Source organism: Chiloscyllium plagiosum, unplaced genomic scaffold (assembly GCF_037043375.1).
Source record: "Chiloscyllium plagiosum isolate Xiang-an unplaced genomic scaffold, Cpla_swu_hap1 HiC_scaffold_19, whole genome shotgun sequence".
NCBI classification, from domain to species: Eukaryota; Metazoa; Chordata; class Chondrichthyes; order Orectolobiformes; family Hemiscylliidae; genus Chiloscyllium; species Chiloscyllium plagiosum.
The window spans coordinates 29,024,148-29,046,927 of record NW_028270157.1 but is presented as its reverse complement, the minus strand read 5'-3'; the positions used below and the strand labels follow the sequence as shown (position 1 = coordinate 29,046,927).

Genomic DNA, 22,780 nt, shown 5'->3' with positions numbered 1-22,780 from the left:
TGCAGTGAATGATATTTTTGGATGTTCCGAGTTAAAGGATATATGGATGGTGTAGGCTGAAGTAAAAAGATCTGCCTTAAAACTAGTGAAGGGAGCTAAATTCCTCACTTTTAGGTGTTAATATTAAAACTCAAATGATTTGAAAGAACATCTTTCCTGTTATTTCTGCTTGTTAAAGATTGCATTGTATTGAAATGATTACCAACTGTACAAATATTTAAGGATAAATTAAATCCATTTTTAAAAATGACAATTTGCAGGTAGAAATTATTGCCCTCTGAATGAGGTTTGTTGTAATCTGATAGAGTCGGGTGGCATGTATGTTGATTCACCGAGGGATTTTTCCTACACTGAATTGTTTTTCACAATTTCCTTGTGAATTGGCTATTTAGGCTTCCTTTGTCTGTTATTGGTTTGGTTCTGCTGCCCTCTGTTGGTTTGCAGTAATAAGATTCTGAAAAAATAACCTTCGGTTATAAGACAATGGGGTTGCCTAAGTGAGAGAGTGGAAACTCGGGCTTCATTTGTGGCTTGTGTGTTTAGAGATGGTCATGAAGCCAGGCTTGGTAATCAGGATTGTTTTTGATCAGTTAATATACACAGCAAGGAGTGATTGTTGAATGGACAGAGTCTGAGGTCCTCTTGCATGGAGTGTCAACTTGATGTCATTTCATGTAATATTATCAGCTGTCCTGTTGATAGCCATTGCTTATGTTACAGCTCAGTTGAAAATCATACTGTTCATGGTGGAACTGAGTCACAAAATTGTTAGCGGTACAGAAGGACGCTGTTCTTCTCCTGTGTTAATTGTGGAGTTTTGAACATTTTGTCCTTGTCCTGAACCATGTACATGGGTCTGCTTACTCCTGCACACCGAGTGATACCTCTATTTTATGCTGTCTGCTATGTTCTTTGCACTAAAGTGCATCACCTCTCACATCTCAGCATTGAATCACATCTGCTACTTATCCACCCACTTTACTACCCACTCACTGTAATTTTGAAGTTCTACACTGTCCTTACAGTTTACAGCTCTTCCAAGTTTTATGGTATCTGAAAACTTTAAAGTTGTCCCGTGTACATCAAAATCTAAATCATCTCTACACATCCAGAAAGGCAAGAGCCTCAATACCAACCACAAGAGGCTTTCAAGATTAATCCCCAAAGTGTGCTTTTTTTATGCCAACTTTGGAGTGTTTCATTAGCCTTGGGAAGGGACAATAGAAAGCAACCAGGATTCCCATTCTTGCTTTACCATCCATTGATCCTATAATGAAATAAAGTGCCTAATGTCAATGCATTGATTAGTTTTCCTCTACACCGGTAACTTCTTTTTGCTTTTGAAGATTCCTCCTAGGGCTTTTCTCAAAAACTAGAAAAGCTTAATTGTCGGGAGTTACTTTTCCATTCTCTTGAACCCCTTTATTATGTGTCGCAATAATGTGGTATGTTATCTTTATTTCTGTTGACATCGGGTATTCAGACTTACAAAGAAACACAATTACATGAGTTCAACAGTATTGTCCATTGTTGTCCATTGTGGTATCATAGTGGCAACATCATCAAAGAATGGCAACACGGTTTTGCGGCAGCAATGCAGCAGGGGGACTTGTGCTGGAAGAACCTGCTGGTGAAGGATGGAAGAACCTGGACCCACACCCATGGTCAAACTTCTAACTTTGTCTTTATTTCCTGTATTATACCTAAGATTTTGTACCCAAGTACCTTTTGTACCTGAGATGGTGCCGGAGAATAGTGACTTAGTACACTTTTCACTGTACTCCTGTATCCCTGTACTTGTGACAATAAAACCTAATTTTAATTCCCCTCAAATCAGTGCTGCGTTGTTAAACACAAAGCCACAACACAAGAGGAATAATTTCTATTTGCTGCAGGACTTAAACTGACCCAGATAATAGACATATTAGTAACAAATTGTTTGTTTTTAAAAAATTGATACATACATTAATACAATACATCACACACAAAAAGCCATAATAAATATGCTTTCCACAGCCTGGAATGTTCGTAGCTAAATGAGTTGCTCCAGTTAACGGAACACACATTGGGAAACAACTTGTGCAAACTTTCAGTTCTGAATGGCTCAACAACTGCTTAGAGAATCAAACTGAGCCATCAAAGGGGCTCAAACGGAACATTCACCCCTGTTTAGGAATTCTAGATGGTTGTGATTTCCTTGTCAATGATGGAGCAATGGCACCTGTTGCCAGTTTTCATCAAGGTTAGCAACCTATCTAGTGATTTCTGGCATGATTTTCCCTTTCCCTGTTGGCAGTTTAAATCGGAAATCCAGTCAAGATGCAATGTTGCCATGCCAGAACATGAATGTGAGCAGCAAGTGGTGAGCATAATGGAGCATTTACACTTGGCAAAACAGCAAATAAAAAGCATTGACTATCTCCCTTTTCAATCTAGATTTTCAAAAGGTGAAGCAATTCTGGATTGGATTAAAATGGAGGACAAAAAGCAAATGTTTCACTTGTTGTAAACATTTTACATTTTTTATTGATATTTCACAACTATTAACTTAGCTTTCCATGGCCAGTGAGGATGTTTAACAATAATCTTCAAATTAAGAAATAGTACACCTCATTCAACAAAGTGTGACTTCAAGGATTTTACAAGTAAGACAACAATATAAGAATGAAAGTTCACATTGATTCATTTCATTTTCCATTGCACTCTGGAGGTGCCTCAACATCAGACAATCTGGGCAGGTAAAGAATCGCTGATTGCTATTGTTGGATTTCGATGTGAATCTGGGCATGTGAAGACTCCCTTGCTGTTGCTGTCATTTTCAATGGAGTGACAATCCATAAAGGTTGACTCTGTCATCATTGGCCCAGATTTTTAGTGGTAACAATTGTACTGATCTTGCTGTTTTCTTGAAAAATATAAAATAGCAAAACTACTTCCTTACAGATAAATTGTCATAGTTTTGACTTTTTGAGGAGGGTACCAGATTAAAAACTCATTAAATAAAATGTGAAGTTTTTGTCTGTGTAAAACAACAGTGAAATTGGACCCTCTTAACAGCATTTTTCAATCACGTGAACCAATTTTAAGATTTAAAAATGCAACTGAGGAGATAGACTAAAGCTGTTACATGGTCAAGAACCCTCTTTATTTTTGATTTCAAATAGAGCATTGTTTCAAACTGCAAGTAGTCTAATTAATTTCTCACATAATGCTTGTTCTGCTTCAATGATGGGTACCAATTGAATGAATTGCCCCTTGTGGTGACATTGCATAATGGAAGTACCTTCAGTTTTACCAAAAATGTATGCATTTCATTAACTTTGAAACAGTTGCTGAATCTTATCCTGTCTGTTCAGATCTGTTAAGAATTTAAAGAACAAATAACTTAGCATAATTTATTTTTGGTGTGCAACAAGATATATTTGGAGATTTCGGCAGGGTTATATAGTTGTAAAATGATAATTGTTTAGTTCTGGACAAAAATGGAGAGATAAGGCAGAGTCAGCACAAGTGAAGTGAAGGTAAGTTAGTGAAACAGTTCATTTAAAATCATCAAGTTGGTCGTGCACGAGAGTTCTTGAGCTGGGGCTTTATCTACTCTGACTGCTTTTCTTTTTCTTTGTGTCCTTGTCTCAATTATTTCTTCATCATTTCTGTAATGAAAATGGTGCTAAATTATGACGACTTATACACCTCTCACTGTATTTTCATAAATACTAGTGGCTAGAAATTGCTATTCTATTCAATTTCCTCTTTATTTACCTCTTGTCCTGAGCTCAGACCGTATCGGTGCTGGCAAGGTATGCAGTGCAGACTTAAGTGGACCTTGCGGAGTTGGTAAGTGAGCCCCCACTTTATTTGGGGAGCACAGGATCTGGTATCAGACTCAGTTGGTGGAGATGATGCCGGTGGGGTAGGCCTGGCAATGAAAGGTAGTGCCTGAGTATCAGCGACTTCATCGTTAGTCGAGTCCAGCACTGGCAGTGGCGAAGTGGTGTCGGATGGACATCACAATGACGTTGACGTGGGCCGGGGATGGGAGATGCAACTCTAGTGTAGGTGGGTCCAGTGCAGGCGGCAGTGAGGCAGTAGCAGACAAGCTTTGTCCCTGCACTGAAGGTGGCATTGCAGAGTGGTGACTTCCCTGTTAGTAGGGTCTGATTTAGACGGTAGTGAGACAGTGGAGGAAAGATGGGGACACAGGCTGGCTCAGGACTGCTCGACTTTCTTCAGCTATGCCTTTTTCTTTAAAACTTTTCAAAATAGTTCCAGATCATGGCAACAGTAGAAAAGCTTTTCACTGTGTATTTTACTGTTTTTTTTCCCCATTATAAAATACGCGTGACAATAAATCATGCACTCGTCATTCGTTCAAAAAAAAACAATTGATCATGTGCCATATCGTCAGTGGGACTTGTTACATAAATATTTGCTTCTAACACAAAGTACATAGACAGGGTTTCACAGAGTGTATTAAAGTTTCAAAGAGTACCATTTAGCTTTTTAAAACCGTGCTGTATCAGTCTGGAATTCCACGATTGCCACCAATGTTCCTGCCACATTGACGGTCAGACTTATTCAGGCTGACTCCACACCAGCTCCTTGCTAATACACCATTACGAAAGAAGCCAATCTTAGCCAGCAAATACATGTACTACTGCTTCGATTTAGAACCTCGAATATTATGGAAGGGAATTTGTGTTGTGTTGATGGCAATTGCACTTGTGCCTTGTTGTAGACAGTAACCTTTTCTTTTATTTGCTAAATTTAAAACTAAGAGCTTTGGCAGTTTCTCTTTGGGCTTGATTGATGATTTTCTCCAGACAGTCCACTCTGTAAACGGTGGCAGGTTCAGCTGCTGCCTTGCCTTTATTCTGATACCATGACCAAGGTCTAACATATGAGGATCGGCTGAGGATCCTGGGATTGTATTCATTGGAGTTTAGAAGATTAAGGGGAGATCTAATAGAAACTTACAAGATAATACATGGCTTGGAAAGGGTGGACGCTAGGAAATTGTTTCCGTTAGGCGAGGAGACTAGGACCCGTGGACACAGCCTTAGAATTAGAGGGGGTAAATTCAGAACAGAAATGCGGAGACATTTCTTCAGCCAGAGAGTGGTGGGCCTGTGGAATTCATTGCCGCGGAGTGCAGTGGAGGCTGGGATGCTAAATGTCTTCAAGGCAGAAATTGATAAATTCTTGATGTCACAAGGAATTAAGGACTACGGGGAGAATGCGGGTAAGTGGAGTTGAAATGCCCATGATTGAATGGCGGAGTGGACTCGATAGGCCGAATGGCCTTACTTCCGCTCCTATGTCTTATGGTCTTATGATTTAATCATTAATTTGAAGGTTGGATTCAAGCTTGAGAAAGGGAACTACCTTTCGTCAAGCCCTGAGCTCTGTTCAGATTGGGGATTGGAGTGGTTGGTAAATTCTGCAACTTTGTCGACAGACTATTGTCAACAACTCAAAATACTTCAGGTTTCTTGTTACCATCAAAATACGTTCATAGATTATTTTACTATCTGATTTTGTTTCTCATTACCTCTTTTGAATTGGGATGGGGTGAAGGGGGAGGACTATGAACTGAATGTGAGCTAATATAAATTTTCTAAACATGTATTATTTTCATGGCGTTTAGTTCGCGCTGCAACAGTTCTTCATTTGGTATTTCTGTACATCTTTCTTGGGGAAGTTAATTTGTAAACACAGCTCAGTTTTCGAGTATTGTCGAGGATGTTGAAAGAGCATGGACTGAATTCAAGGTCTGCTGTAGTTCATTGAAATAGACATGTATTTAAAATATTTGACAACTTACAATTACATTTGTACAGCACTTTTTTAGCCATTGGGTATTTATGCCTAACTGAGCTCTTGATGTTTTCGGTCATGTAGAAGATATTCACTTTGTCATTGGTTTCAGATGATCAATTTGCAATATTAATTTGCCATCTTATCATTCTCAAAGTTTGCTTCTCCTTAAATAAAGTGCTTTGCTGGCAACTTGTACAATGTATGTGTAAATGGCACAGCAGTTCTAAATTCTGGAGGTTTCACTGCAGAGGTATCCTACCTGTAGCTCTCACGTATTTGCAGTAGAACAGTCAAAATGGACTCATTGTTCCCATTTGCTGTTATACTGTTTTTGAACTGGTTTAACCTGCATGGATTTTGTGTACTCAAAGTTTTTTTTTAATCTATTTTTGGATAAGAGTAGCAACCCTTGCTGAGTTGTTGATCAATTCTAAAAGAGTTCAAGACAAACTATGTGTTAACAACTTGAGAAATTATCTACTTAAAGCCACAAAAACAGTTGTGCCTCTTAGCTCGGAGTAGCTACCTAATTCCACAAAATCTGAAAGATTGGCCAACCATGTACTCTCTTCTACACAAAACTAAGTTATTTTCCACACACCCCTGTCAATTAAACTTTTTTTAAAAATTGTACTATTTAATCTGCTACCATCAAACTGGGTTTTTATTCTCCATCCTTTCCATCAAAGACAGGAATATCCGAGACAGAGCAGGACATAACAAGAGTGAAGAGAGGCAAAAGTGAGGACTGCAGATGCTGGAAATCAGAGTGTCGGTTACAGTGGTGCTGGAAAAGCACAGCCTGTCAGGCAGCATCCGAGGAGCAGGAAAATCGATGTTTCGGGCAAAAGCCCTTCATCAGGAATGAAGGCAGGGAGCCTCCAGGATGGAGAGATAAATGGGAGGGGAGTGGGGCTGGGGAGAAGGTAGCCAAGAGTACAACAGGTGGATGTGGGTGGGGATGAAGATAGGCCAGGAAGAAGGGTGGAGCAGATAGGTCGGAAGGGAGATTGGCAAGTAGGACAGGTCATGAGGACAGTGCTGAGCTGGAAGGTTGGAACTGGGGGGGGGGGGGTGGAAGAGGGAGAGAAGGGGTGGGGGGGGAGGGAGAGAAGGTGGTGAGGGGAAATTAGGAAACTGGTGAAGTCCACATTGATGCTCTGGGGTTGGTGAAGAGAGCACAGGGAGGAAGAGGATGATGGGGCGGGAATTGAATTGTGCTGGTTAGTGAAGCAGTTGGTGTGAAGGAGCTATTTTGAGAAGAAATACATTATTTATATTGTGACATTTTATACAAATCACACTATGTGCTTTTATTAAACTGGTCTGTGCTATCTTCTATGACACTTTTTTTGCCTGTCGTTCTCTGCTTTTTATTTTCTGCTTATCTGTTGGTTGCCTTTTTTTCTCTTTATGATTCATTTCAATGATGTGTGCTCCTTTCTTCCTTTTTTGCATACTATGTTGTTCTTGGTTTCAATCTCTCTCCTCATTGTTTATGGTAGGTATAGTAGTCAGAAGAGGGATCTGCCTACAACAGCGTGTGCAGATTAGAGGCAAGAGATGGCATCTAGCCAGGCATGATTTGGAAGTGCCAGTGTTGGACTGGGGTGTAAAAACTTAAAAATCACAACACTGGGTTATAGTCCAACAGGTTTATTTGGAAGCACTGCTCCTTCATTAGGTGGTTGGATGGACTTGGGCTATTTTCCTTGGAGTGACAGAGGCTGAGGGGTGACCTTGTAGATGTTTATAAAATCATGACTGGCATAGATATGGACAACCACCTGATAAAGGAGCAGCCCTCCGAAAGCTAGTGCTTCCAAATAAACCTGTTGGACTATAACCTAGTGTTGTGTGTCTTTTGATTCTATCCAGGCATGCAGTGTTGGCATACTGTGTGCCTGGTTGCAGGCGGCAGCATTCATAGGCTGATGCTGTTAGCCCCTATCCTAATATCTGCTCCACAGTACATGTTATAGAGTCATTGAGAGATACAACATGGAAACAGACCCTTCGGTCCAATTCATCCATGCTGACTAGACATCCGAAATAAGTCTACTCCCAATTGCCAGCACTTGGTACATATCCCTCTTAAACCCTTCCGCACAGTAGCTCAGTGGTTAGCACTGTTGCCTCACAGCATCAGGGGTCTGGGTTCAAGTCCCACGTTAGGTGACTGTCTGTATGGACCATGCACATTCTCCCCATGTCTGTGCAGCTTTCCTCCCACAATCCAAAGATGTGCAGGTTAGGTGAATTGGCCATGCTAAATTGCCCATAATGTTAGGTATGTTAGTGAGGGGTAAAATATCGGGTAGGGGAATGGGTCTAGGTGGGTTACCCTTCAGATGGTTGGTGTGGACTTGTTGGGCCGAAAGGCCTATTTCCATACTGAAGGGAATCTAATCTAATTTATTCATATGCCGATCCAGATGCCTTTTAAATGTTGTAATTGTACCAGCCTCCACCACTTCCTTTGGCAGCTCATTCCATAGATGCACCAGCCTCTGTGTGAAAAGGTTACCCATGAGGTGCCTTTGTTTAAATCTTGCCCCTCTCACCTTAAACCTATGCCGTCTAGTTTTGGAGTCCTCCATCCTCGGGAGAAGATCCTTCTCTAATTTGTTCCAGGATACAAATGCTACAGGAAGGATAGAAAGGGAGGCAAGAGAGGAGGGGGAGTGGCATTTTTGATAAGGGATAGCATTACAGCTGTGCTGAGGTAGGATATTCCTGGAAATCCATCCAGGGAAGTTATTTGGATGGAATTGAGAAATAAGAAAGGGACGATCACCTTATTGGGATTGTATTATAGACCCCCTAATAGTCAGAGGGAAATTGAGAAACAAACTTGTAAGGAGATCTCGGCTATCTGTAAGAATAACAGGGTGGTTATGGTAGGGGATTTTAATTTTCCAGACATAGACTGGGACTGCCATAGCATTAAGGGTTTTGATGGAGATGAATTTAAGTGTGTACAAGAAACTTTTCTGATTCATTATGTGGATGTACCTACTACAGAAGGTGCAAAACCTGACCTACTCTTGGGAAATAAGGCAGGGTAAGTGACTGAGGTGTCAGTGGAGGAGCACTTAGGAGCCAGTGACCATAATTCTATTAGATTTAAAATAGTGGTGGAAAAGGATAGACCAGATCTAAAAATTGAAATTCTAAATTGGAGGAAGGCCAATTTTGACGGTATTCGGCAAGAACTTTCAAAAGCTGATTGGGGGCAGATGTTCGCAGGTAAAGGGACGGCTGGAAAATGGGAAGCCTTCAGAAATGAGATAACGAGAATCCAGAGACAGTATATTACTGTTGGGGTGAAAGGAAAGACTGGTAGGTATAGGGAATGCTAGATGACTAAAGAAATTGAGGGTTTGGTGAAGGTAAAGAAGGAAGCATATGTAAGGTATAGACAGGATAGATAGTGAATCCTAGGAGTATACTTAAGAGGGAAATCAGGAGGGCAAAAAGGGGACATGAGATAGCTTTGGCAAATAGTATTAAGAAAAATCCAAAAGGTTTTTACAAATACATGAAGGACAAAAGGGTAACCACGGAGAGAATAGAGACCCTCAAAGATCAGCAAGGCGGCCTTTGTGTGGAGCTGCAGAAAATGGGGGAGATACTAAATGAGTATTTTGCATCAGTATTTACTGTGGAAAAAGATCTGGAAGATATAGACTATAGGGGAATAGACGGTGACACCTTGCAAAATGTCCATATTACAGAGGAGGAAGTGCTGGATGTCTTGAAACGCATAAAAGTGGATAAATCCCCAGGACCTGATCAGGTGTACCCGAGAACTCTGTGGAACGCTAGAGAAGTGATTGCTGGGCTTCTTGCTGAGATATTTGTATCATTGATAGTCACAGGTGAGGTGCCGGAAGACCTGGAGGTTGGCTGATGTGCCACTGTTTAAGAAAGGTGGTAAGTACAAGCCGGGAACTATAGATCAGTGAGCCTGACGTCAGTGGTTGGCAAATTGTTGGAGGGAATTCTAAGGGACAGGATGTACATTTATTTAGAAAGGCAAGGACTGATTAGGGATAGTCAACATGGCTTTGTGCGTGGGAAATCATGCCTTACAAGCTTGATTGAGTTTTCTGAAGAAGTAACAGAGGATTGATGAGGCAGAGCAGTAGCTGTGATCTATATGGACTTCAGTAAGGTGTTCGACAAGGTTCCCCATGGGAGACTGATTAGCGAGGTTAGATCTCACGGAATACAGGGAGAACTAGCCATTTGGATACAGGACTGGCTCAAAGGTAGACAGAGGGTGGTGGTGGAGGGTTGTTTTTCAGGCTGGAGGAATGTGACCAGTGGAATGACACAAGGATTGGTGCTCGGTCCTCTACTTTTTGTCATTTACGTAAATGATTTGGATGTGAGCATAAGAGGTACAGTTAGTAAGTTTGCAGATAACACCAAAATTTGAGGTGTAGGAGGACAGCGAAGAGGGTTACCTCCGCTTACAACAGGATCTAGACCAGATGGGCCACTGGGCTGAGAAGTGGCAGATGGAGTTTAATTCCGATAAATGCGAGGTGCTGCATTTTGGGAAAGCAAATCTTAGCAGGACTTGTAACTTAATGGTAAGGTCCTAGGGAGTGTTGCTGAACAAAGAGACCTTGGAGTGCAGGTTCATAGCTCCTTGAAAGTGGAACAGGTAGGTAGGATAGTGCAAAAAGCGTTTGGTATGTTTTCTTTTATCGGTCAGAGTTGGGAGGTCATGTTGCGGCTGTGCAAGACATTGGTTAGGCCACTGTTGAAATATTGCGTGCAGTTCTGGTCTCCTTCCTATCGGAAAGATGTTGTGAAACTTGAAAGGGTTCAGAAAAGATTTACAAGGATGTTGCCAGGGTTGGAGGATTTGACCTATAGGGAGAGGTTGAACAGGCTGGGCTGTTTTCCCTGGAGCGTCTGAGGCTGAGGGCTGACCTTACAGAGGTCTTCAAAATTATATGGGGCATGGATAGAGTAAATAGGCAAAGTCTTTTCCCTGGAGTCAGGGATTTCAGATCTAGAGGGCATATGTTTAGAGTGAGAGGGGAAAGATATAAAAGAGACCTAAGGGGCAACGTTTTCAGAGGGTGGTATGTGTTTGGAATGAGCTGCCAGAGGAAGTGGTGGAGGCATGTACAATTGCAACATTTAAGAGGCATTTGGATGGATATATGAACAGGGAGGGTTTGGAGGGATATGGGCCGGGTGCTGGCAGGTGGGACTAGATTGGTTTAGGATAGCTGGCCAGCATGGACAGTTTGGACCGAAGGGTCTGTTTCCATGCTGTACATCTCTCTGGCTATGGCTCTGACTCTTATCCTATCATGCTAATCATTATTTTATTAACCTCTACAAGGTCACTCCTCAGCATCTGCCACTCCAAGGGAAAAAGTCCAAGCCTATTCAACCTCTCCCTATCCCTCAAAACCTTCAATCCTGGTAACATCCTTGTAAATCTTTTCTGAACCCTTTGAGTTTCACAACATCCTTTCTATAGCAGGGAGACCAGAATTGCATGCAGCATTCCACAAGTAACCTAACCAGTGTCCTGTTCAGCTACAACATGACCTTCCAACTCCTGTATTCAATGCATTGATCAATAAAGGTAAGCATACCAAACACCGCCTTCACTATCCTATCTACCTGCGACTCCACTTTCAATGAGCTATGAACCTGCACTCCAAGGTCTCTTTGTTCAGCAACACTCCCCAGGACCTTCCCATTAAGTGTATAAGTCCTGCTAAGATTTGCCTTTCCAAAATGCAGCAGCTCACATTTATCTAGATTAAACTTATTTAAATTTAAAATGTTCCTTCACATAGTAAAACTTACCTCCAAGGAAATGGGGTCGAAGGGAATTGACAAAAAAAGTTAAGATTTTTCATCAGAGTATTGAGTACAGGAGTTGGGAGGTCATCTTGCAGCTGTACAAGACATTGGTTAGACCAGTTTTGGAATTGTGTGTGCATATCAGGTCTCCTTCCTTTTGGAAAGATGTTGTGAAACTTGAAAGGGTACAGAAAAGATTTACAAGGATGTTGCCAGTGTTGGAGGATTTGAAGTATAGGGGGAATTTGAATAGGCTGTGACTGTGTTTTTATCTGGAGCGTCGGAGGCTGAGGGGTAACTTTATAGAAGTTTATAAAATCATGAGGGGCGTGAGTATGATAAATAGACAAAGTCGCTTCCCCTGGAGGGCACAGGTTTAGGGTGAGAGGGGAAAAATGCAAAAGAGACCTAAGGGACAACCTTTTCACGCAGAAAGTGGTACGTGTATGGAATGAGCTGCCAGAGGAAATGGTGGAGGCTGGTACAATTGCAACTTTTAAAAGGCATCTGAATGGGTATATGAATAGGAAGGGTTTGGAGGGATATGGGCCAGGTGCTGGCAGGTGGGACTAGATTGGGATATCTGGTCAGCATGGATGAGTTGGACCGAAGGGTCTGTTTCCGTGCTGTACATCTCTGACTCTGACTCTACAGCATCTCTAATTGGATGAATTGATGAGGACAAAATGAGCATGGATCAGCAGTGCCATCTGGTGCTGGGAAACCTGTTACAACTAACATCCAACGTGAGGAACAAGAGCGACAACAGATTTTTTTTAAAAAGTGTGATAAAACAAATGCGTGATCAAGAAATTATAATAGAGATATATTGTTGACTTATCAGGTTCTCTTCTCCATTGATATACGCTGTACATTAATTTTTTAAGGGGGGGGGGGCACTGGTGTACTAGTAATGTCACTGGACCAATAATCCAGAACCCCAGGCTAATGCTCTGAGGATATGAGTTTGAATCCCACCGTGGTAGATGGAAAACGTAAATTCAAGTTTTAAAAATTGGGAATTCAAAGTGACCACCTAACCACTATCAACTGTTATGAAAATCCATCTGGTTCACTAATGTCCTTTTAGGGAAGGAAACTGGGGTTGCTTACTGGGTCTGGCCTACAGGCTCACCACAATATGGTTGACACTTCACTGTCCTCCAGGCAATTAGGAATGGATAATACATGCTGGCATTGCTAGTGAAATCCATATTCCTACAGTCATAGTACAATTGTAAACTTTTCAAAAGGGTTAATGCCAAAATGATGTGTTTTTATGTTAGTTAGTCATGCATTACAACAGAGCGTGACAAGGTGAAGTCGCTTTTTTGCCAACCACGGTGACTTGTTGTCATAGGATTAAAAGTGGCTGCTCCTGGCTGTTTTAGCATGTTGTTTTATACGTCACAATCTTGCATTGGCATGTGTCAGCAGCTTGTCTCTGTGAGGCAAAAAGATTAGTTGCTTTTTACAGATACAACTTGTTCCTGCTGGTTTTCCACTTGACATTAACAATTAAAGGGTGGTGAAATGCAGGAAATGTAGTATTGCAAATTCTGGCCTTAAAAATGATCATTATCTGTTTGTATTCATTCTGATCAGTACAGCAGATTTCATTTGAAGAAATGGCAGTTCTCAGATTTTTTAAAAAAAACAGTAAAATATTCCTTTTGTTTCAAAATAAGTCTGCAAAAGCTTTTTTTTTTGCATACAATGTTTTGAGATTTCTTTTATGCCACCCTCCCTCCTGATTCAGAAGGCTGAAGATTAAAGTTCACATTAGACCAACACCGTGCAGTATTATTGACTCATTGATGCCGGAGCTGCTATCTCCTTGGTGAGTTATAAAACTGAGTTCTTCACTATTTCATTAGATGCACGTAAATTAGATTATATTAGATTCCCTACAGTGTGGAAACAGGCCCTTCGGCTCAACCAATCCACACCGACCCTCCGAAGAGTAATCCACCCAGACCCATTTCCCTTTGACTAATGCACCTAACATATGGGCAATTTAGCATGGTCAATTCACCTGACCTGCACATCCTTTGAACTGTGGGAGGAAACCGGAGCACCTGAAGGAAACCCACGCAGGCATGGGGAGAATGTGCAAACTCCACACATCCCCCATGGTGATATTTGATAAAGAAGACAGATTCCTGGTGATGTGACCAATATTGCTCCTGTAGCTCGCAACACCACAAAAAAAAGTTGTATTTGTCCCGTAGTTCTTACTATTATGTGACATGTCCATTTTCTTTGTGACCACTGATGTAATTTGGAGGTGTAGTGTAAGCTGAAAATGTGTTGCTGGAAAAGCACAGCAGGTCAGGCAGCATCCAAGGAGCAGGAGAATCGACGTTTCGGGCATGAGCCCTTCTTCAGGAATGAGGAAAGTGTGCCAAGCAGGCTAAAATAAAAGGTAGGGGGAGGGGTGTTGGAAATGCGATAGGTGGAAGGAGGTTAAGGTGAGGGTGATAGGCTGGGGTGGGGTCAGGGGCGGAGAGGTCAGGAAGAAGATCGCAGGTTAGGAAGGTGTGCTGAGTTCAATGGTTGGGACTGAGACAAGGTGGGGGAGGGGAAATGAGGAAACCGGAGAAATCTGAGTTCATCCCTTGTGGTTGGAGAGTTCCTCGGCGGAAGATGAGGCGCTCTTCCTCCAGCTGTCGTGTTGCCATGGTCTGGCAATTTGAGATGGCCAAGGACCTGCATGTCCATGGTGGAGTGGGAGGGGGAGTTGAAGTGTTGAGCCATGGGGTGGTTGGGTTGGTTGGTCTGGGTATCCCAGAGGTGTTCTCTGAAACATTCCGCAAGTAGGCGGTCTGTCTCCCCAATATAGAGGAGGCCACATCAGGTGCAGCGGATGCAATAGATGATGTGTGTGGAGGTGCAGGTGAATTTGTGGCGGATATGGAAGGATCCCTTTGGGCCTTGGAGGGAAGTAAGGGGGGAGGTGTGGGCGCAAGTTTTGCATTTCTTGCAGTTGCAGGGGAAGGTGCCGGGAGTGGAGGTTGGGTTGGTGGGGGGTTGGACCTGACGAGGGAGTCACGGAGGGAGTGGTCTTTTTGGAACGCTGATAGGGGAGGGAAATATATCCCTGGTGGCGGAAATGACGACAGATGATACGATGTATATGGAGGTTGGTGGGGTGATAGGTGAGGACCAGTGGGGTTCTGTCCTGATGGCGATTGGAGGGGCGGTGCTCAAGGGCAGAGGAGCGGGAAGTGGAGGAGATGTGGTGGAGAGCATTGTCGACCACGTCTGAGGGGAAATTGCGGTCTTTGAAGAAGGAGGCCATCTGTGTTGTTCGGTATTGGAACTACTCCTCCTGGGGGCAGATGCGGTGGAGACGAAGGAATTGGGAATATGGGATGGCGTTTTTACAGGGGGCAGGGTGGGAGGAGGTGTAGTCTAGGTAGCTGTGGGAGTCGGTCGGTTTATAGTAAATGTCAGTGTTGATTCGGTCGCCTGAGATGGAAATGGAGAGGTCTAGGATGGGAAGGGAGGAGTCCGAGACGGTCCAGGTAAATTTGAGGTCAGGGTGGAAGGTGTTAGTAAAGTGGATGAACTGTTCAACCTCCTCGTGGGAGCATGAGGCAGCACCGATACAGTCATCGATGTAGTGGAGGAAAAGGTGGGGGGTGGTGCCAGTGTAGCTGCGGAAGATGGACTGCTCCACATATCCTACGAAGAGGCAGGCATAGCTGGGGCCCATGGCTACTCCTTTGGTTTGGAGGAAGTGGGAGGATTGGAAAGAGAAGTTGTTCAGAGTGAGGACCAGTTCAGTCAGTGGAAGGAGGGTGTCAGTGGAAGGGTACTGGTTGGTACAGCAGGAAAGAAAGAAGCGGAGAGTTTTGAGTCCTTCGTGATGGGGGATGGAGGTGTACAGGGACTGGATGTCCATGGTGAAGATAAGGCATTGGGGACTGGGGAAGCGAAAATCATGGAGGAGCTGATTAGAGATCAGCTCTGATCTCCAGCATCTGCAGTCCTCACTTTCTCCTAGGTGTAGTGTAAGGTCTGACTGTATCTTGTTGCCTGCCTCTAATGACACCATGGACAGGTACACTATGCATTGCTTAAGTTAACATGTTCATCTGAACCAGTGCATATGAATTTAAACAGTGTCAGTTTTCAACTTGGGCCAGCTGTGAAGGGGATGGGAGAGGAGCGCTTCTCAAAAATATTTGGCCGGTTTAATGATGCTGCCAAGAATGATTAAAATATAAAAGGGACACAATTGAATTTTGGATAACTTTGTAGAGAATGATTTTTTTATATATATATAGCCTGAAGGAATGTGGTCACTTAATGGTTATGTGAGAGAATATAATTTTGCTGGAAACCAGATTTTGTAACTTCTGTACTAGTGTCTTCAAATAAAAAAACATCAACTGAAGTAATTGTTCATTAGCGAGGTTTGAATTGTTTCAAAGTAGCAGTTTGATTCTGAACTGAGGAGAGAAAGCAGTTGGGATAGAGACCTCCTGTTGCTAAAAACACCACAGGAAAGCCTGTAAGCAACCCACAGAGCTCTCTCACTCTCATTTGCTGTCATGCACACACTCATAAATTTGGAAAAGTAATAACAATACTTAATGACTTGGCAAAAAGAAAACCTCTTCAAGCCAATACTCAAATCTAACTGGCTACTGAATTAAAAACTGTTACAGTCGACAACAATGTGATATCATTGCTTCAAAAAAACGGAGAAAATCTATCTAATTTTGCTCCTTTTGGCTTGACATTTGATCCATAGACTTCCTGCCTTTCTTTTTCCTGGCCATATTTTCCACCCATAATATTTTTTTTTAAAAAAACTTTGTCTCAGCTGTCTGTCAATCTAATATGTGTATGTTTAGATTTCAAGGTGATAAAGTTCAAGTTTTCATATTAGTAATGAATGTGTTTTTGCCACATATTAAGACATTAGGTTTGTTATAGCCAGGTTTTTTTTTGTTTTCTCCTTTAAAACCTGGCGTGAGTTTCTTCTAACTGAGATGAGTCATATTTGGGCACAGTAAGTGTCCTAGTGTTTACGTTGATCATCCACACATAACAAATGATGGAAAAGTGAAGTTTGATTTAGTGCACTATTCCCACCAGTGATGTAACAATAGGCACTGTTGTAATTTAGGGACGACAGCAAATTCCCATAATCACCATTGTGATAATTACTAGATATGTTTTACTTTTGTGACGAAGGGATTAAAATTAGCCGGGACACCAAAGATGATTCCTTTTCTTCTTTTGAAAATCGTTTGCATACATCCAAGCAGATAGCTGGGCCATCAGTTTAACAGCACACTGAAAAGGTGGCATTGCTGAGAGTATTGCACACAGTCTGTGCAGCAGAACTGTGTGGACTTTGATTTTTATGCTCGGGTCCTGGAAAAAGACCGGGACCTACAGCCTTGTGACTGTACAGGGTGTCACCAGCTAATCCACAGCTGGCACAATGGAACTTCGCTGTGTGTGAACTGGCTGCCATTTTTGCCTAAGCTACAATCTGTACTTCAAGGAGAATTCACTTTGTCCAGAGGATCTAAGTAGGTGATACATAAATGAGAGTATATTATACCAGGCTATAATACCATCTATTTTAATGTTACTGATAGGCGTTTGCTTTGTGTAAGTTAATTCTAACATCTTCCAAATTACAGTAGTGACTATGTTTCAAAGTAATAAAATGGTTTTAGCAAGCCCTGGGCTGTCATCTTCAGGTGGGGTGAGGTTTTATATAAAAGCAAGTCTATCAATTACAGTAACTTGCATATACATTTGTGGAGCAGCTTTCTCTCTCAAGTATGTTTTCTTACATTCATTGTCTGTCTGTCAGTCTCTCTCTCCCTCTATCAATATTGACATTATTTAGATTTTTATCTCTATTAATTTGCTGCTCTGTCTCTAGCAATGTGATTTATGTTAAATGGGACCCTCTACATTAAATATGTTATTAACTTCGTTTGCACTATGAACTAGTAAACCCAAAATAAAGGACAATTTCTATATTTTATCAAATTCAAATTATGTTGCTGTTTAATGATTCATGGACCAATTAGGAAGCTTGTTGCAACTATAATGTTAACACATCTGTGCTTGGAAATATGGCTAAGTGTTGAAGAAAGAACTTAAGTATAAAACTGATTATCGAAAACAGCATGCCTGTCGGCAAATCCATTTAAGATTCATCAAAGATTATAGCACGAAAATTGCCTGACATGTCATTAAAATTACACCTATTGTCTTTCTCCCTGGTCTAAATGGACTCCCCTGCCCCCTTTTGAAGCATCTGGTGTCAAAGGTTTATATTCCTGACATGAACATTTAGAAAACACTGAATACATACCAAATAATGGTGTAAACAGATTTGTATAATCATAGCTGTTCCATTAATGGGAGATGAGTGTAAATAAATGTGTTGCTAATGTTAAGGTTGATCCAAATTAATTCATCCATCAAAAATGGATCATTCACTTAGATCACATTGAAGAAGGTTCACATATCATTGTGGCCTTACTGAACCTTCTCTGGTTACCTTGTGTGGATTGTGTAAATTGAGCCCTGGTGTGATTTTAAGTAAATTTCCTGTACTTCAGTCATGTGTGCCAGATTGGGGAGAGGAAGAAGGTAATGGGAAAAGTGATAGAAAAATTCCTAAAATGTGTTCAGGAAAATATTGTGAATGTATTTTTAGCTTAATGAAGAACAAAGTGTTGCGAAGTCTAATTCAAGGAAGTGCAATGAATTGATGTACCATTCAGCTGGAGAATATCTGGATATTAATGATCACAATATAATTGGGTTTAAAATGGTCTGGAAAGAAAAATCAAATGCGGAATTATCCAAGTGGTAAAGAGCCAATATTCCAAAATTTGAAGAAAACCACCAGCACAATGCAGTAAATGACCAATGGCAGACCTTCGTTTGAAGGAAACATACGAAGATAATTCAAGCATGTATTCCCACAAAGAATAGGAAATAGATTATCCAAAATGGGATCTCTCTTTTTGGAAAACAAAAGAAAGAGATTCAAGTAAAATTTGAGGGAAATAATTAACACATCAAGCACAACATTCAACCAAGAAACAGGCGGAAATGGAAGACTGAAAAAATATCAAAAAAACAAAAGAAGTGAATGAGTGGTGATAAGTATTTCACAAAAGAGTCATCCAAGAAACTTCTATAGAAACACAAAAAGTAAGATTAAACAGCTGAGCTGATTTAGGAATAATAAAGATTACTTTGTCGAGGCAATATGACTAAGATGGTAATTGAGTACATTACATTTGGCTTCAATAACTTGTTGGAAATTACTTCCCAAAAATATGTTTGATGTTTTAGATGATTACTCCTGCTATTGCTGTGAGTTCACCGTGGACATCCTATTGGAGATGGACAGAGGTCACACCTCCAAAAAGGGTCAGTTTCCAAAACATTAAATTGAGCTGAGCTCACTAAGTGAAAAAGGGCCTCAGAACTGTCCAAGTAAATTCCACTCCCTGCCCCCTGATCTCTCCACCCCAGAGGCTCCCTTCCTTCATTCCTGATGAAGCGCTTTTGCCCGAAACATTGATTTTCCTGCACTTCCTCCTGCTTCTTGCTGAGCTTTTCCAGCACCACTCTAATCTAGACAAGTAAAATCCAACAATTGACTGGGCTGTAACTTCGTAGTTTTTTTTAAATTAGTTTTTCAGTTTAGAACAGCACCCCCAACCCCCTTACCTGATAATGCTTAATACTGGTTTCTACAGAAAAAAAGATTTTAATCCTGAAAATTGATAAAACAATATCCTTGATCAGGACATCATCTCTGTAGTTGGAATTGTGGCCTTAACATTCCCTCCCTCAATTACGCTATCAATGTAAATGTATGGGTTGATGAAATGCAAACCAGCCTCCAGCAAAGAAAGAAAACAATTGGATTATTGATCACTGAAAGATTTCCATGAATGTGAAAATATGATCATTAAGGCTGATGAAATTTTAAATTATCTCCAGAGCATTTAAATTGTCAGGAATACTTCTAATCTCACAAAGCATTGATGAAACCACTTGTTTGGAGTGTTCTTTTCCTAATTAACTGATATTGTAAGCTATTCTCTTCACTTGGGCTATGTTTCTCATCTGCCTCCTGCAGGGCACCCCTTACAAATCTGCTGTTATCCAAATAGCTACTAACTGATTTCCTGCTCCTTCTGAAAGATGTTTGGAAGAAGTTATCATTTCTCAAATCTGTCCATCTTTGTCACAGCCTCTAGGCTTGTAATTTTGCAATCAGATTTGTCCTTGTCAGAAAGTTGGTATGGTGCTAACCAAGTCACATGCAATGTATTCACTGTGAACATTGATGCCTCTATGCTCCTTTTTACCACTCTTCCTGCATTGCTGTGCTGGGTGGGACTGCCTTCCCTGTATCTGGTCAATTTGGAATCTGACCATGGCATTCCCTTCCACTCCTGCACTGATGCCACTGGTATTCCCCAAAGATCCATCATTCGTCCCATTCTGTTTCTCATCTCCAGATTGTCCTGAGCGATATCATCTGAAAATACAGAAGTATTCAAGGGTATAATGCTGACACTCTGCTCTACTCCTCCATCTCTGATCTTATTTCCTTATTTAAATATGGTGTCCTATATTCCCTACCCTACCCTACAACAAACATTTTTTGAAATCCACACCTGAGTTACAAAAAGTTCAAAGTTTGTGTGAAGATTATTTGTTGCTGTCTATGTCCGAGCTTGCACTACAACATCCTCCACTCCCTCATCCCTCCTGCATTGGCTGTGGGTCACCACAATTTATATTTTCTCTTCCAATCTTTTTGACTTCATTCCTACCTATTTCTGTAACGTCCTCTAATCTGCCAACCTTCTAATAACACTGTATTGCTCCAACTCTAATCTCTTGTGCACTCCTCACTGTGCTTGCCTTACCAATAAAGTGTGTGCCTGCCTCTGTCCGGTTAGGAATTTTATCCCTGAACATGTCGACTTGTCCACCTACCAAAACCTTTTTGAATGGATCCATTTTTTCAGTCACCCAGTTTAATAGCCTAGAAGTGACTGGAGTGATGTGTCTTGCAGAGTTATTTGAATCCAATTTGTTTCTAACCTAATTTTTGTGCTGCCAGTTTCACTGAAAGGCACACTGAGAATTGACATCAACATGGTATTCAGAACCTCCGGTTCAACTTTCTCTCCTTTTAGATTGTATTTGTGTCTCTAATCAATGATGGAAAAGGAAACTGGGTGAATTAGCTAAATTGCATTAGGTAATGCAGAGAATAAAAGAGAAGGATAAGAAAATAAGTAAAACTTTAAATTTAAAGTACCACAAGGAGCAATTTACTATTTGCAATAATGCGATTGTTTCCAGTCTGAGCCTGCAACTGGCAAACCAGTTGGGATAGTACATCACATCAGCAATTCACACGGTAAGGGTAATGTTAATCAGCCCTAAATAGTTGCAGTGATAGTAATTATCATAACTGGTTTATGGCTGGAATGGACAGTTTTTTTCAAAGCTAACAACAACCAACCAGCAAACTATGAAAAATGTGTCCCATCATTTGAAATTGTTGAGATGTTTTGCATACTATTTTATAGTTATTTTACCTTCTGTTTCTGGGTCACTTTATATTAGGAAGTGTCTTTGGGATCATTTTGAGTACAAACCTTCTGAACTTGCTTATCATGGAGCCCCTCAAGCCGCTTCTAAACAATTACAACACAACGTACAAAACCCAAGTCCTATAAATTGGAAAGCATTTATGACATCGTTCTTTTTCTCTTGTTAATTAAATAATCCCAGGTCATTGTAAACTCAGCTCGGGTTAGAGCCCGGATGTCCTTGGAGAAGGAGCACGCGGTGTCGACCAACACCCTGGAGTGGTTCAGGGAGAGGTGGGCGCCGCAGGGAGTGGAGTGCATCATTTCTCCCTCCACCTCTATTTTGATTTAGTCCCTATCCTCCCCTTCACTGTTTTGATCACATAGCATTGCCCTTTGATGTGAAGGGCAGTATTTGTCACTGGCCACCCGGGTGTTTTCCTATCTTCCGGGTGGTGGAATTTGAATAAAGATTCCTGCACTTTGTGTCTTTCACTGTGTCTCACACCTGCACATACACACCATGGGTGCTGGGGATAAAATAAGCACTACCGCACTTAGGCGGTAGTGTGGGGGTTAAAAAAAAACTCAGCTCGGTTGGAAATGTGACTGGATTCAATTAATTGCCCATCTTTCATCCTATGCGACGTTATTCTATTTGTGCCAATTAAAAATCAGATCAGGCTCTGTGTAAAATGGCTGACTGAATCAATGGTGTTAGTTCTCTGCAGCTCGGGTAAGTTAATACTGCATATGCTAGAAATCTTAAATGAAGATAGAAAATACCTAACAGCATCTGTGTAGAGAAACCAGGTTAATGTTTTGGGTTTACTGAGCTATTCTCCTCTGTCTCATTCTGTTTTCTTCAGTAGCCAATTAAAATTCCTGCTCCCCTCCCTGTTTTGCTCATTCCCAACCAATTTGAGAGTTACTTATGTAAAAGGTAACTGATATTTCTTCTAGCTCCTCCCCTTTGGTATTAATTCAATGATGATGTGGAACATGTGAAACCACTTGCACACAAGTTTGGAATGAACTAGTTCAATTTTACATAAAACTTAACAATGACAAAATTGTTGCACTAGTAATTGGAGATCTTAGCTAATGTTCTGAGGATGTCAGTTCAAACCCCACCTCAAGAGCCGTTGAAATTTGAATTCAGGGAATAAGTATGGAGTATGGTGACCGTGACAACTATCAGGTTCACTAATGTCCTTTAATGAAATCTGCTCATCAGGCTTACCTGTGCCTCCAGACGTATAGCGATGTACTGTCTTTACTGCCTTCGGACATGGCCGTGCAAATGACTCCGTTTAAGGGCCATTGTGCATGTGCAAATGAATATCCAGCTTACCTGCAAAGTCAATACTGTCAAAAAAAACCCAAAAATCTTTCCAGACGAGATTCCTTCCCGCCTGTTGTGTGTTTTTTTATGAAGAACTATATTCATGAAGTCTCACACCTGCTCTTTCCACATGCCACTTTTCCGTTTATTTCTATAT

At 41.3% G+C, this 22,780-nt stretch overlaps 1 protein-coding gene across 5 annotated transcripts in view; it reads left to right on the top strand.

The window, feature by feature from the left end:
- Positions 1 to 22,780, top strand: part of grip1 (glutamate receptor interacting protein 1) — a 459,039-nt gene that overhangs the window by 244,245 nt on the left and 192,014 nt on the right. The gene's annotated exons all lie outside the window — the stretch shown is intronic.